The following is a 14,217-nucleotide window of genomic DNA, read 5'->3' on the forward strand; positions in this document are numbered from 1 at the left end:
GTACGACTTAAGTTTAGGCAAATGGCACATGATATATGAGGCAGATGTGCATTTCACAACTCCATGAAAGACGTTTTTGCAATTTTAGTAATGGAATATCTTATTCGTCATGCAGGGGAACACAAAAAGAGCATCCAATTAGAGTAATTTTTCTTTAAAGGAAGCAACCGCCTGAACAGGGACTTGAACCCTGGACCCTCAGATTAAAAGTCTGATGCTCTACCGACTGAGCTATCCAGGCTCTGCTATACTCTGTCTTAAAATCAGCTAAACAAATGTGGACGTACACTGACCTACACTCTGTGTATTAATATGGTTACATATATTAGCAATCAAATTTGTAGAGTTTAATAACAAATTGATGTTTTAACCCCTTCCATGCTCATGACGAGCTCAGCTCGTCGTGCAGTACACTTGTCGTGTGCTTATGACGAGCTGAGATCGTCATGAACAATGGATTTACAGATCATTCAGCACAGGAGGAACATCTCCTGTAGCATTGAAGGTGTTAAGCATTTGAAATTTCAGCAGCACACGTAATCCATTTTAAATCCTGAAATTTGGACTATCTCATTTTCGGCTGACTTAGAAATCATGTGTCTAAAATGACCTTGTGAAATCAATAAAGTGCCAAATACTATTACTACCTACTAAATTACATAAATTTTCAGCAGTTTCTTTGGGAACTTCCTCTTGAGCATAGATTATGCAATGTTTTCAAAGCAAACAGTCTCTGTTTAAGTAGACTTTCTTTCACTGCCATTTTGGTAAATGTTTCTGGTGATGCAGACGCAGGCATTGCTTGTTACTGTTTCAATTAGTTATAAAATAAGAGGAGGGATAAAATTGACCCAGCTGGTGTTTGAACACAAAGCCTTTGAATGCTTTTGCTACATTCGTCTAGGACTCCAAGCCGCTATCCATTGCACTAGAGATCCGACCTGATTCAACACGGTGATCAGAGATTCACAAATAAAAAGATGACCTATCAGCTGTTGACCAACTTTATCAAGTTAATCGGACACTACCTTCCATTTTGAACATTGAATTGGGTAAAAGATAATCAACAAACTACATGATACAGTTTGGGTAAGTCTTCTTAACCCTTGTCAAAGAATGTAGAAGACAGATGGGTATGTAATGACTTGATTAAGACTTTTTTGAAACATCTCTAATAGGACTCCCCATTCATTGGATCCTGAAAAGAGTATGCAATTGATATACCTTTTCTTTAACCAAGCCGCCTGAACAGGGACTTGAACCCTGGGCCCTCAGATTAAAAGTCTGATGCTCTCCCGACTGAGCTACCCAGGCTCGGACAGGTCACTCCACAAAATGACCTTATCAACATTTGGAAGTGTCCCAACTATCACTACGTTTCTTAAGATGGTTGCCGGTATTAAGTACTGAATACGCGGAATATAATAATGAATTGGTACTTCAAGCATTTGAAATCTCTTCAGTAAATTTAACCTTATTGTAAGTCCTGAAATTGCTACTATCTCATTTTTTTTCCTGACTTAGAATTCATATGTTTTTATTGACATTGTAAAATTAAGGAAGGGCCCAAAATCTTACTTCTGAGTAAATTACATTTTCATAAGTACAGCTGCCAATTTCCTCTTCTGCAAAGATTGCGTAACTTGAATAGTATCTATTTAAAATAGACTTCCTTTCACTGCCCTTTTTGGTGAAGCAGAAGCATGCATGCACTGTTTATTACTCTTTTAAACAGTTATGAAATAAATAGGGATAAAAGTGACTCTGGTGGGATTCGAACCCACAACCTTTGAATATCTTTTTTACATTCACCTAGAAGTCCAATGCGCTATCCATTGCGCCACAGAGCCAATACACTCTGATGAGGTGCAGAGATATTCTGAAATGAAATAATGTTGATCAGCTTTATAAAGTTCATTTGATACTATAACCATGGATTTATTTTGAATATTGAATTGGGGAAATTATATTCACCGTCTCAAGTTACATGATACCTTAGGTAAGTCTACGTACGACTTAAGTTTAGGCAAATGGCACATGATATATGAGGCAGATGTGCATTTCACAACTCCATGAAAGACGTTTTTGCAATTTTAGTAATGGAATATCTTATTCGTCATGCAGGGGAACACAAAAAGAGCATCCAATTAGAGTAAGTTTTCTTTAAAGGAAGCAACCGCCTGAACAGGGACTTGAACCCTGGACCCTCAGATTAAAAGTCTGATGCTCTACCGACTGAGCTATCCAGGCTCTGCTATACTCTGTCTTAAAATAAGCTAAACAAATGTGGACGTACACTGACCTACACTCTGTGTATTAATATGGTTACATATATTAGCAATCAAATTTGTAGAGTTTAATAACAAATTGATGTTTTAACCCCTTCCATGCTCATGACGAGCTCAGCTCGTCGTGCAGTACACTTGTCGTGTGCTTATGACGAGCTGAGCTCGTCATGAACAATGGATTTACAGATCATTCAGCACAGGAGGAAAATCTCCTGTAGCATTGAAGGTGTTAAGCATTTGAAATTTCAGCATCACACGTAATCCATTTTAAATCCTTAAATTTGTACTATCTCATTTTCGGCTGACTTAGAAATCATGTGTCTAAAATGACCTTGTGAAATCAATAAAGTGCCAAATACTATTACTACCTACTAAATTACATACATTTTCAGCAGTTTCTTTGGGAACTTCCTCTTGAGCATAGATTATGCAATGTTTTCAAAGCAAACAGTCTCTGTTTAAGTAGACTTTCTTTCACTGCCATTTTGGTAAATGTTTCTGGTGATGCAGACGCAGGCATTGCTTGTTACTGTTTCAATTAGTTATAAAATAAGAGGAGGGATAAAATTGACCCAGCTGGTGTTTGAACACAAAGCCTTTGAATGCTTTTGCTACATTCGTCTAGGACTCCAAGCCGCTATCCATTGCACTAGAGATCCGACCTGATTCAACACGGTGATCAGAGATTCACAAATAAAAAGATGACCTATCAGCTGTTGACCAACTTTATCAAGTTAATCGGACACTACCTTACATTTTGAACATTGAATTGGGTAAAAGATAATCAACAAACTACATGATACAGTTTGGGTAAGTCTTCTTAACCCTTGTCAAAGAATGTAGAAGACAGATGGGTATGTAATGACTTGATTAAGACTTTTTTGAAACATCTCTAATAGGACTCCCCATTCATTGGATCCTGAAAAGAGTATGCAATTGATATACCTTTTCTTTAACCAAGCCGCCTGAACAGGGACTTGAACCCTGGGCCCTCAGATTAAAAGTCTGATGCTCTCCCGACTGAGCTATCCAGGCTCGGAGAGGGCGCTCCACAAAATGACCTTATCAACATTTGGAAGTGTCCCAACTATCACTACGTTTCTTAAGATGGTTGCCGGTATTAAGTACTGAATACGCGGAATATAATAATGAATTGGTACTTCAAGCATTTGAAATCTCTTCAGTAAATTTAACCTTATTGTAAGTCCTGAAATTGCTACTATCTCATTTTTTTTGCTGACTTAGAATTCATATGTTTTTATTGACATTGTAAAATTAAGGAAGGGCCCAAAATCTTACTTCTGAGTAAATTACATTTTCATAAGTACAGCTGCCAATTTCCTCTTCTGCAAAGATTGCGTAACTTGAATAGTATCTATTTAAAATAGACTTCCTTTCACTGCCCTTTTTGGTGAAGCAGAAGCATGCATGCACTGTTTATTACTCTTTTAAACAGTTATGAAATAAATAGGGATAAAAGTGACTCTGGTGGGATTCGAACCCACAACCTTTGAATATCTTTTTTACATTCACCTAGAAGTCCAATGCGCTATCCATTGCGCCACAGAGCCAATACACTCTGATGAGGTGCAGAGATATTCTGAAATGAAATAATGTTGATCAGCTTTATAAAGTTCATTTGATACTATAACCATGGATTTATTTTGAATATTGAATTGGGGAAATTATATTCACCGTCTCAAGTTACATGATACCTTAGGTAAGTCTACGTACGACTTAAGTTTAGGCAAATGGCACATGATATATGAGGCAGATGTGCATTTCACAACTCCATGAAAGACGTTTTTGCAATTTTAGTAATGGAATATCTTATTCGTCATGCAGGGGAACACAAAAAGAGCATCCAATTAGAGTAATTTTTCTTTAAAGGAAGCAACCGCCTGAACAGGGACTTGAACCCTGGACCCTCAGATTAAAAGTCTGATGCTCTACCGACTGAGCTATCCAGGCTCTGCTATACTCTGTCTTAAAATCAGCTAAACAAATGTGGACGTACACTGACCTACACTCTGTGTATTAATATGGTTACATATATTAGCAATCAAATTTGTAGAGTTTAATAACAAATTGATGTTTTAACCCCTTCCATGCTCATGACGAGCTCAGCTCGTCGTGCAGTACACTTGTCGTGTGCTTATGACGAGCTGAGCTCGTCATGAACAATGGATTTACAGATCATTCAGCACAGGAGGAAAATCTCCTGTAGCATTGAAGGTGTTAAGCATTTGAAATTTCAGCAGCACACGTAATCCATTTTAAATCCTTAAATTTGTACTATCTCATTTTCGGCTGACTTAGAAATCATGTGTCTAAAATGACCTTGTGAAATCAATAAAGTGCCAAATACTATTACTACCTACTAAATTACATACATTTTCAGCAGTTTCTTTGGGAACTTCCTCTTGAGCATAGATTATGCAATGTTTTCAAAGCAAACAGTCTCTGTTTAAGTAGACTTTCTTTCACTGCCATGTTGGTAAATGTTTCTGGTGATGCAGACGCAGGCATTGCTTGTTACTGTTTCAATTAGTTATAAAATAAGAGGAGGGATAAAGTTGACCCAGCTGGTGTTTGAACACAAAGCCTTTGAATGCTTTTGCTACATTCGTCTAGGACTCCAAGCCGCTATCCATTGCACTAGAGAACCGACCTGATTCAACACGGTGATCAGAGATTCACAAATAAAAAGATGACCTATCAGCTGTTGACCAACTTTATCAAGTTAATCGGACACTACCTTACATTTTGAACATTGAATTGGGTAAAAGATAATCAACATGTCAAACTACATGATACAGTTTGGGTAAGTCTTCTTAACCCTTGTCAAAGAATGTAGAAGACAGATGGGTATGTAATGACTTGATTAAGACTATTTTGAAACATCTCTAATAGGACTCCCCATTCATTGGATCCTGAAAAGAGTATGCAATTGATATACCTTTTCTTTAACCAAGCCGCCTGAACAGGGACTTGAACCCTGGGCCCTCAGATTAAAAGTCTGATGCTCTCCCGACTGAGCTATCCAGGCTCGGAGAGGTTGCTCCACAAAATGACCTTATCAACATTTGGAAGTGTCCCAACTATCACTACGTTTCTTAAGATGGTTGCCGGTATTAAGTACTGAATACGCGGAATATAATAATGAATTGGTACTTCAAGCATTTGAAATCTCTTCAGTAAATTTAACCTTATTGTAAGTCCTGAAATTGCTACTATCTCATTTTTTTTGCTGACTTAGAAGTCATATGTTTTTATTGACATTGTAAAATTAAGGAAGGGCCCAAAATCTTACTTCTGAGTAAATTACATTTTCATAAGTACAGCTGCCAATTTCCTCTTCTGCAAAGATTGCGTAACTTGAATAGTATCTATTTAAAATAGACTTCCTTTCACTGCCCTTTATGGTGAAGCAGAAGCATGCATGCACTGTTTATTACTCTTTTAAACAGTTATGAAATAAATAGGGATAAAACTGACTCTGGTGGGATTCGAACCCACAACCTTTGAATATCTTTTTTACGTTCACCTAGAAGTCCAATGCGCTATCCATTGCGCCACAGAGCCAATACGCTCTGATGAGGTGCAGAGATATTCTGAAATGAAATAATGTTGATCAGCTTTATAAAGTTCATTTGATACTATAACCATGGATTTATTTTGAATATTGAATTGGGGAAATTATATTCACCGTCTCAAGTTACATGATACCTTAGGTAAATCTACGTACGACTTAAGTTTAGTCAAATGGCACATGATATATGAGGCAGATGTGCATTTCACAACTCCATGAAAGACGTTTTTGCAATTTTAGTAATGGAATATCTTATTCGTCATGCAGGGGAACACAAAAAGAGCATCCAATTAGAGTAATTTTTCTTTAAAGGAAGCACCCGCCTGAACAGGGACTTGAACCCTGGTTCCTCAGATTAAAAGTCTGATGCTCTACCGACTGAGCTATCCAGGCTCTGCTATACTCTGTCTTAAAAACAGCTAAACAAATGTGGACGTACACTGACCTACACTCTGTGTATTAATATGGTTACATACATTAGCAATCAAATTTGTAGAGTTTAATAACAAATTGATGTTTTAACCCCTTCCATGCTCATGACGAGCTCAGCTCGTCGTGCAGTACACTTGTCGTGTGCTTATGACGAGCTGAGCTCGTCATGAACAATGGATTTACAGATCATTCAGCACAGGAGGAAAATCTCCTGTAGCATTGAAGGTGTTAAGCATTTGAAATTTCAGCAGCACACGTAATCCATTTTAAATCCTGAAATTTGGACTATCTCATTTTCGGCTGACTTAGAAATCATGTGTCTAAAATGACATTGTGAAATCAATAAAGTGCCAAATACTATTACTACCTACTAAATTACATACATTTTCAGCAGTATCTTTAGGAATTTCCTCTTGGGCATAGATTATGCAATGTTTTCAAAGCAAACAGTCTCTGTTTAAGTAGACTTTCTTTCACTGCCATTTTGGTAAATGTTTCTGGTGATGCAGACGCAGGCATTGCTTGTTACTGTTTCAATTAGTTATAAAATAAGAGGAGGGATAAAATTGACCCAGCTGGTGTTTGAACACAAAGCCTTTGAATGCTTTTGCTACATTCGTCTAGGACTCCAAGCCGCTATCCATTGCAATAGAGATCCGACCTGATTCAACACGGTGATCAGAGATTCACAAATAAAAAGATGACCTATCAGCTGTTGACCAACTTTATCAAGTTAATCGGACACTACCTTACATTTTGAACATTGAATTGGGTAAAAGATAATCAACAAACTACATGATACAGTTTGGGTAAGTCTTCTTAACCCTTGTCAAAGAATGTAGAAGACAGATGGGTATGTAATGACTTGATTAAGACTTTTTTGAAACATCTCTAATAGGACTCCCCATTCATTGGATCCTGAAAAGAGTATGCAATTGATATACCTTTTCTTTAACCAAGCCACCTGAACTGGGACTTGAACCCTGGGCCCTCAGATTAAAAGTCTGATGCTCTCCCGACTGAGCTATCCAGGCTTGGAGAGGTCGCTCCACAAAATGATCTTATCAACATTTGGAAGTGTCCCAACTATCACTACGTTTCTTAAGATGGTTGCCAGTATTAAGTACTGAATACGCGGAATATAATAATGAATTGGTACTTCAAGCATTTGAAATCTCTTCAGTAAATTTAACCTTAATGTAAGTCCTGAAATTGCTACTATCTCAATTTTTTTTGCTGACTTAGAATTCATATGTTTTTATTGACATTGTAAAATTAAGGAAGGGCCCAAAATCTTACTTCTGAGTAAATTACATTTTCATAAGTACAGCTGCCAATTTCCTCTTCTGCAAAGATTGCGTAACTTGAATAGTATCTATTTAAAATAGACTTCCTTTCACTGCCCTTTTTGGTGAAGCAGAAGCATGCATGCACTGTTTATTACTCTTTTAAACAGTTATGAAATAAATAGGGATAAAACTGACTCTGGTGGGATTCGAACCCACAACCTTTGAATATCTTTTTTACATTCACCTAGAAGTCCAATGCGCTATCCATTGCACCACAGAGCCAATACGCTCTGATGAGGTGCAGAGATATTCTGAAATGAAATAATGTTGATCAGCTTTATAAAGTTCATTTGATACTATAACCATGGATTTATTTTGAATATTGAATTGGGGAAATTATATTAACCGTCTCAAGTTACATGATACCTTAGGCAAATCTACGTACGACTTAAGTTTAGTCAAATGGCACATGATATATGAGGCAGATGTGCATTTAACAACTCCATGAAAGACGTTTTTGCAATTTTAGTAATGGAATATCTTATTCGTCATGCAGGGGAACACAAAAAGAGCATCCAATTAGAGTAATTTTTCTTTAAAGGAAGCACCCGCCTGAACAGGGACTTGAACCCTGGACCCTCAGATTAAAAGTCTGATGCTCTACCGACTGAGCTATCCAGGCTCTGCTATACTCTGTCTTAAAATCAGCTAAACAAATGTGGACGTACACTGACCTACACTCTGTGTATTAATATGGTTACATATATTAGCAATCAAATTTGTAGAGTTTAATAACAAATTGATGTTTTAACCCCTTCCATGCTCATGACGAGCTCAGCTCGTCGTGCAGTACACTTGTCGTGTGCTTATGACGAGCTGAGCTCGTCATGAACAATGGATTTACAGATCATTCAGCACAGGAGGAAAATCTCCTGTAGCATTGAAGGTGTTAAGCATTTGAAATTTCAGCAGCACACGTAATCCATTTTAAATCCTGAAATTTGGACTATCTCATTTCCGGCTGACTTAGAAATCATGTGTCTAAAATGACATTGTGAAATCAATAAAGTGCCAAATACTATTACTACCTACTAAATTACATTTTCAGCAGTATCTTTGGGAATTTCCTCTTGGGCATAGATTATGCAATGTTTTCAAAGCAAACAGTCTCTGTTTAAGTAGACTTTCTTTCACTGCCATGTTGGTAAATGTTTCTGGTGATGCAGACGCAGGCATTGCTTGTTACTGTTTCAATTAGTTATAAAATAAGAGGAGGGATAAAATTGACCCAGCTGGTGTTTGAACACAAAGCCTTTGAATGCTTTTGCTACATTCGTCTAGGACTCCAAGCCACTATCCATTGCACTAGAGATCCGACCTGATTCAACACGGTGATCAGAGATTCACAAATAAAAAGATGACCTATCAGCTGTTGACCAACTTTATCAAGTTAATCGGACACTACCTTACATTTTGAACATTGAATTGGGTAAAAGATAATCAACAAACTACATGATACAGTTTGGGTAAGTCTTCTTAACCCTTGTCAAAGAATGTAGAAGACAGATGGGTATGTAATGACTTGATTAAGACTTTTTTGAAACATCTCTAATAGGACTCCCCATTCATTGGATCCTGAAAAGAGTATGCAATTGATATAACTTTTCTTTAACCAAGCCGCCTGAACAGGGACTTGAACCCTGGGCCCTCAGATTAAAAGTCTGATGCTCTCCCGACTGAGCTATCCAGGCTCGGAGAGGGCGCTCCACAAAATGACCTTATCAACATTTGGAAGTGTCCCAACTATCACTACGTTTCTTAAGATGGTTGCCGGTATTAAGTACTGAATACGCGGAATATAATAATGAATTGGTACTTCAAGCATTTGAAATCTCTTCAGTAAATTTAACCTTATTGTAAGTCCTGAAATTGCTACTATCTCATTTTTTTTGCTGACTTAGAATTCATATGTTTTTATTGACATTGTAAAATTAAGGAAGGGCCCAAAATCTTACTTCTGAGTAAATTACATTTTCATAAGTACAGCTGCCAATTTCCTCTTCTGCAAATATTGCGTAACTTGAATAGTATCTATTTAAAACAGACTTCCTTTCACTGCCCTTTTTGGTGAAGCAGAAGCATGCATGCACTGTTTATTACTCTTTTAAACAGTTATGAAATAAATAGGGATAAAAGTGACTCTGGTGGGATTCGAACCCACAACCTTTGAATATCTTTTTTACATTCACCTAGAAGTCCAATGGGCTATCCATTGCGCCACAGAGCCAATACGCTCTGATTAGGTGCAGAGATATTCTGAAATGAAATAATGTTGATCAGCTTTATAAAGTTCATTTGATACTATAACCATGGATTTATTTTGAATATTGAATTGGGGAAATTATATTCACCGTCTCAAGTTACATGATACCTTAGGTAAGTCTACGTACGACTTAAGTTTAGGCAAATGGCACATGATATATGAGGCAGATGTGCATTTCACAACTCCATGAAAGACGTTTTTGCAATTTTTGTAATGGAATATCTTATTCGTCATGCAGGGGAACACAAAAAGAGCATCCAATTAGAGTAATTTTTCTTTAAAGGAAGCACACGCCTGAACAGGGACTTGAACCCTGGTTCCTCAGATTAAAAGTCTGATGCTCTACCGACTGAGCTATCCAGGCTCTGCTATACTCTGTCTTAAAAACAGCTAAACAAATGTGGACGTACACTGACCTACACTCTGTGTATTAATATGGTTACATACACTAGCAATCAAATTTGTAGAGTTTAATAACAAATTGATGTTTTAACCCCTTCCATGCTCATGACGAGCTCAGCTCGTCGTGCAGTACACTTGTCGTGTGCTTATGACGAGCTGAGCTCGTCATGAACAATGGATTTACAGATCATTCAGCACAGGAGGAAAATCTCCTGTAGCATTGAAGGTGTTAAGCATTTGAAATTTCAGCAGCACACGTAATCCATTTTAAATCCTGAAATTTGTACTATCTCATTTTCGGCTGACTTAGAAATCATGTGTCTAAAATGACATTGTGAAATCAATAAAGTGCCAAATACTATTACTACCTACTAAATTACATACATTTTCAGCAGTATCTTTAGGAATTTCCTCTTGGGCATAGATTATGCAATGTTTTCAAAGCAAACAGTCTCTGTTTAAGTAGACTTTCTTTCACTGCCATTTTGGTAAATGTTTCTGGTGATGCAGACGCAGGCATTGCTTGTTACTGTTTCAATTAGTTATAAAATAAGAGGAGGGATAAAATTGACCCAGCTGGTGTTTGAACACAAAGCCTTTGAATGCTTTTGCTACATTCGTCTAGGACTCCAAGCCGCTATCCATTGCAATAGAGATCCGACCTGATTCAACACGGTGATCAGAGATTCACAAATAAAAAGATGACCTATCAGCTGTTGACCAACTTTATCAAGTTAATCGGACACTACCTTACATTTTGAACATTGAATTGGGTAAAAGATAATCAACATGTCAAACTACATGATACAGTTTGGGTAAGTCTTCTTAACCCTTGTCAAAGAATGTAGAAGACAGATGGGTATGTAATGACTTGATTAAGACTTTTTTGAAACATCTCTAATAGGACTCCCCATTCATTGGATCCTGAAAAGAGTATGCAATTGATATACCTTTTCTTTAACCAAGCCGCCTGTACAGGGACTTGAACACTGGGCCCTCAGATTAAAAGTCTGATGCTCTCCCGACTGAGCTATCCAGGCTCGGAGAGGGCGCACCACAAAATGACCTTATCAACATTTGGAAGTGTCCGAACTATCACTACGTTTCTTAAGATGGTTGCCGGTATTAAGTACTGAATACGCGGAATATAATAATGAATTGGTACTTCAAGCATTTGAAATCTCTTCAGTAAATTTAACCTTATTGTAAGTCCTGAAATTGCTACTATCTCATATTTTTTTGCTGACTTAGAATTCATATGTTTTTATTGACATTGTAAAATTAAGGAAGGGCCCAAAATCTTAATTCTGAGTAAATTACATTTTCATAAGTACAGCTGCCAATTTCCTCTTCTGCAAAGATTGCGTAACTTGAATAGTATCTATTTAAAATAGACTTCCTTTCACTGCCCTTTTTGGTGAAGCAGAAGCATGCATGCACTGTTTATTACTCTTTTAAACAGTTATGAAATAAATAGGGATAAAAGTGACTCTGGTGGGATTCGAACCCACAACCTTTGAATATCTTTTTTACATTCACCTAGAAGTCCAATGCGCTATCCATTGCGCCACAGAGCCAATACACTCTGATGAGGTGCAGAGATATTCTGAAATGAAATAATGTTGATCAGCTTTATAAAGTTCATTTGATACTATAACCATGGATTTATTTTGAATATTGAATTGGGGAAATTATATTCACCGTCTCAAGTTACATGATACCTTAGGTAAGTCTACGTACGACTTAAGTTTAGGCAAATGGCACATGATATATGAGGCAGATGTGCAATTCACAACTCCATGAAAGACGTTTTTGCAATTTTAGTAATGGAATATCTTATTCGTCATGCAGGGGAACACAAAAAGAGCATCCAATTAGAGTAATTTTTCTTTAAAGGAAGCAACCGCCTGAACAGGGACTTGAACCCTGGACACTCAGATTAAAAGTCTGATGCTCTACCGACTGAGCTATCCAGGCTCTGCTATACTCTGTCTTAAAATCAGCTAAACAAATGTGGACGTACACTGACCTACACTCTGTGTATTAATATGGTTACATATATTAGCAATCAAATTTGTAGAGTTTAATAACAAATTGATGTTTTAACCCCTTCCATGCTCATGACGAGCTCAGCTCGTCGTGCAGTACACTTGTCGTGTGCTTATGACGAGCTGAGCTCATCATGAACAATGGATTTACAGATCATTCAGCACAGGAGGAAAATCTCCTGTAGCATTGAAGGTGTTAAGCATTTGAAATTTCAGCAGCACACGTAATCCATTTTAAATCCTGAAATTTGTACTATCTCATTTTCGGCTGACTTAGAAATCATGTGTCTAAAATGACCTTGTGAAATCAATAAAGTGCCAAATACTATTACTACCTACTAAATGACATACATTTTCAGCAGTTTCTTTGGGAACTTCCTCTTGGGCATAGATTATGCAATGTTTTCAAAGCAAACAGTCTCTGTTTAAGTAGACTTTCTTTCACTGCCATTTTGGTAAATGTTTCTGGTGATGCAGACGCAGGCATTGCTTGTTACTGTTTCAATTAGTTATAAAATAAGAGGAGGGATAAAATTGACCCAGCTGGTGTTTGAACACAAAGCCTTTGAATGCTTTTGCTACATTCGTCTAGGACTCCAAGCCGCTATCCATTGCACTAGAGATCCGACCTGATTCAACACGGTGATCAGAGATTCACAAATAAAAAGATGACCTATCAGCTGTTGACCAACTTTATCAAGTTAATCGGACACTACCTTACATTTTGAACATTGAATTGGGTAAAAGATAATCAACATGTCAAACTACATGATACAGTTTGGGTAAGTCTTCTTAACCCTTGTCAAAGAATGTAGAAGACAGATGGGTATGTAATGACTTGATTAAGACTTTTTTGAAACATCTCTAATAGGACTCCCCATTCATTGGATCCTGAAAAGAGTATGCAATTGATATACCTTTTCTTTAACCAAGCCGCCTGAACAGGGACTTGAACCCTGGGCCCTCAGATTAAAAGTCTGATGCTCTCCCGACTGAGCTATCCAGGCTCGGAGAGGTCACTCCACAAAATGACCTTATCAACATTTGGAAGTGTCCCAACTATCACTACGTTTCTTAAGATGGTTGCCGGTATTAAGTACTGAATACGCGGAATATAATAATGAATTGGTACTTCAAGCATTTGAAATCTCTTCAGTAAATTTAACCTTATTGTAAGTCCTGAAATTGCTACTATCTTATTTTTTTTGCTGACTTAGAAGTCATATGTTTTTATTGACATTGTAAAATTAAGGAAGGGCCCAAAATCTTACTTCTGAGTAAATTACATTTTCATAAGTACAGCTGCCAATTTCCTCTTCTGCAAAGATTGCGTAATTTGAATAGTATCTATTTAAAATAGACTTCCTTTCACTGCCCTTTTTGGTGAAGCAGAAGCATGCATGCACTGTTTATTACTCTTTTAAACAGTTATGAAATAAATAGGGATAAAACTGACTCTGGTGGGATTCGAACCCACAACCTTTGAATATCTTTTTTACATTCACCTAGAAGTCCAATGCGCTATCCATTGCGCCACAGAGCCAATACGCTCTGATTAGGTGCAGAGATATTCTGAAATGAAATAATGTTGATCAGCTTTATAAAGTTCATTTGATACTATAACCATGGATTTATTTTGAATATTGAATTGGGGAAATTATATTCACCGTCTCAAGTTACATGATACCTTAGGTAAGTCTACGTACGACTTAAGTTTAGTCAAATGGCACATGATATATGAGGCAGATGTGCATTTCACAACTCCATGAAAGACGTTTTTGCAATTTTAGTAATGGAATATCTTATTCGTCATGCAGGGGAACACAAAAAGAGCATCCAATTA

The 14,217-nt window shown here is 37.2% G+C and overlaps 16 non-coding genes across 16 annotated transcripts; all 16 read right to left on the reverse strand.

Moving 5' to 3' along the window:
- Positions 1-168: 168 nt before the first annotated feature.
- On the reverse strand, positions 169-241 carry TRNAK-UUU (transfer RNA lysine (anticodon UUU)). Its single transcript has one exon. It is a non-coding gene; the product is annotated as a tRNA-Lys (tRNA).
- Positions 242-1,759: 1,518 nt separating this feature from the next.
- Positions 1,760-1,850, reverse strand: TRNAR-UCU (transfer RNA arginine (anticodon UCU)). Its single transcript is given in 2 exon segments — positions 1,760-1,795; positions 1,814-1,850. It is a non-coding gene; the product is annotated as a tRNA-Arg (tRNA).
- Positions 1,851-2,177: 327 nt separating this feature from the next.
- Positions 2,178-2,250, reverse strand: TRNAK-UUU (transfer RNA lysine (anticodon UUU)). Its single transcript has one exon. It is a non-coding gene; the product is annotated as a tRNA-Lys (tRNA).
- Positions 2,251-3,250: 1,000 nt separating this feature from the next.
- Positions 3,251-3,323, reverse strand: TRNAK-UUU (transfer RNA lysine (anticodon UUU)). The gene has a single exon. It is a non-coding gene; the product is annotated as a tRNA-Lys (tRNA).
- A 445-nt stretch (positions 3,324-3,768) lies between these two features.
- On the reverse strand, positions 3,769-3,859 carry TRNAR-UCU (transfer RNA arginine (anticodon UCU)). The gene is given in 2 exon segments: positions 3,769-3,804; positions 3,823-3,859. It is a non-coding gene; the product is annotated as a tRNA-Arg (tRNA).
- A 327-nt stretch (positions 3,860-4,186) lies between these two features.
- On the reverse strand, positions 4,187-4,259 carry TRNAK-UUU (transfer RNA lysine (anticodon UUU)). The gene has a single exon. It is a non-coding gene; the product is annotated as a tRNA-Lys (tRNA).
- Positions 4,260-5,264: 1,005 nt separating this feature from the next.
- On the reverse strand, positions 5,265-5,337 carry TRNAK-UUU (transfer RNA lysine (anticodon UUU)). Its single transcript has one exon. It is a non-coding gene; the product is annotated as a tRNA-Lys (tRNA).
- Positions 5,338-5,782: 445 nt separating this feature from the next.
- Positions 5,783-5,873, reverse strand: TRNAR-UCU (transfer RNA arginine (anticodon UCU)). The gene is given in 2 exon segments: positions 5,783-5,818; positions 5,837-5,873. It is a non-coding gene; the product is annotated as a tRNA-Arg (tRNA).
- A 327-nt stretch (positions 5,874-6,200) lies between these two features.
- Positions 6,201-6,273, reverse strand: TRNAK-UUU (transfer RNA lysine (anticodon UUU)). The gene has a single exon. It is a non-coding gene; the product is annotated as a tRNA-Lys (tRNA).
- A 1,519-nt stretch (positions 6,274-7,792) lies between these two features.
- TRNAR-UCU (transfer RNA arginine (anticodon UCU)) lies at positions 7,793-7,883 on the reverse strand. The gene is given in 2 exon segments: positions 7,793-7,828; positions 7,847-7,883. It is a non-coding gene; the product is annotated as a tRNA-Arg (tRNA).
- A 327-nt stretch (positions 7,884-8,210) lies between these two features.
- TRNAK-UUU (transfer RNA lysine (anticodon UUU)) lies at positions 8,211-8,283 on the reverse strand. Its single transcript has one exon. It is a non-coding gene; the product is annotated as a tRNA-Lys (tRNA).
- Positions 8,284-9,279: 996 nt separating this feature from the next.
- Positions 9,280-9,352, reverse strand: TRNAK-UUU (transfer RNA lysine (anticodon UUU)). The gene has a single exon. It is a non-coding gene; the product is annotated as a tRNA-Lys (tRNA).
- An 863-nt stretch (positions 9,353-10,215) lies between these two features.
- TRNAK-UUU (transfer RNA lysine (anticodon UUU)) lies at positions 10,216-10,288 on the reverse strand. Its single transcript has one exon. It is a non-coding gene; the product is annotated as a tRNA-Lys (tRNA).
- A 1,524-nt stretch (positions 10,289-11,812) lies between these two features.
- On the reverse strand, positions 11,813-11,903 carry TRNAR-UCU (transfer RNA arginine (anticodon UCU)). The gene is given in 2 exon segments: positions 11,813-11,848; positions 11,867-11,903. It is a non-coding gene; the product is annotated as a tRNA-Arg (tRNA).
- Positions 11,904-13,308: 1,405 nt separating this feature from the next.
- Positions 13,309-13,381, reverse strand: TRNAK-UUU (transfer RNA lysine (anticodon UUU)). Its single transcript has one exon. It is a non-coding gene; the product is annotated as a tRNA-Lys (tRNA).
- Positions 13,382-13,826: 445 nt separating this feature from the next.
- Positions 13,827-13,917, reverse strand: TRNAR-UCU (transfer RNA arginine (anticodon UCU)). The gene is given in 2 exon segments: positions 13,827-13,862; positions 13,881-13,917. It is a non-coding gene; the product is annotated as a tRNA-Arg (tRNA).
- Positions 13,918-14,217: the final 300 nt, after the last annotated feature.

Source organism: Lissotriton helveticus, chromosome 1_1 (assembly GCF_964261635.1).
Source record: "Lissotriton helveticus chromosome 1_1, aLisHel1.1, whole genome shotgun sequence".
Classification (NCBI taxonomy): Eukaryota; Metazoa; Chordata; class Amphibia; order Caudata; family Salamandridae; genus Lissotriton; species Lissotriton helveticus.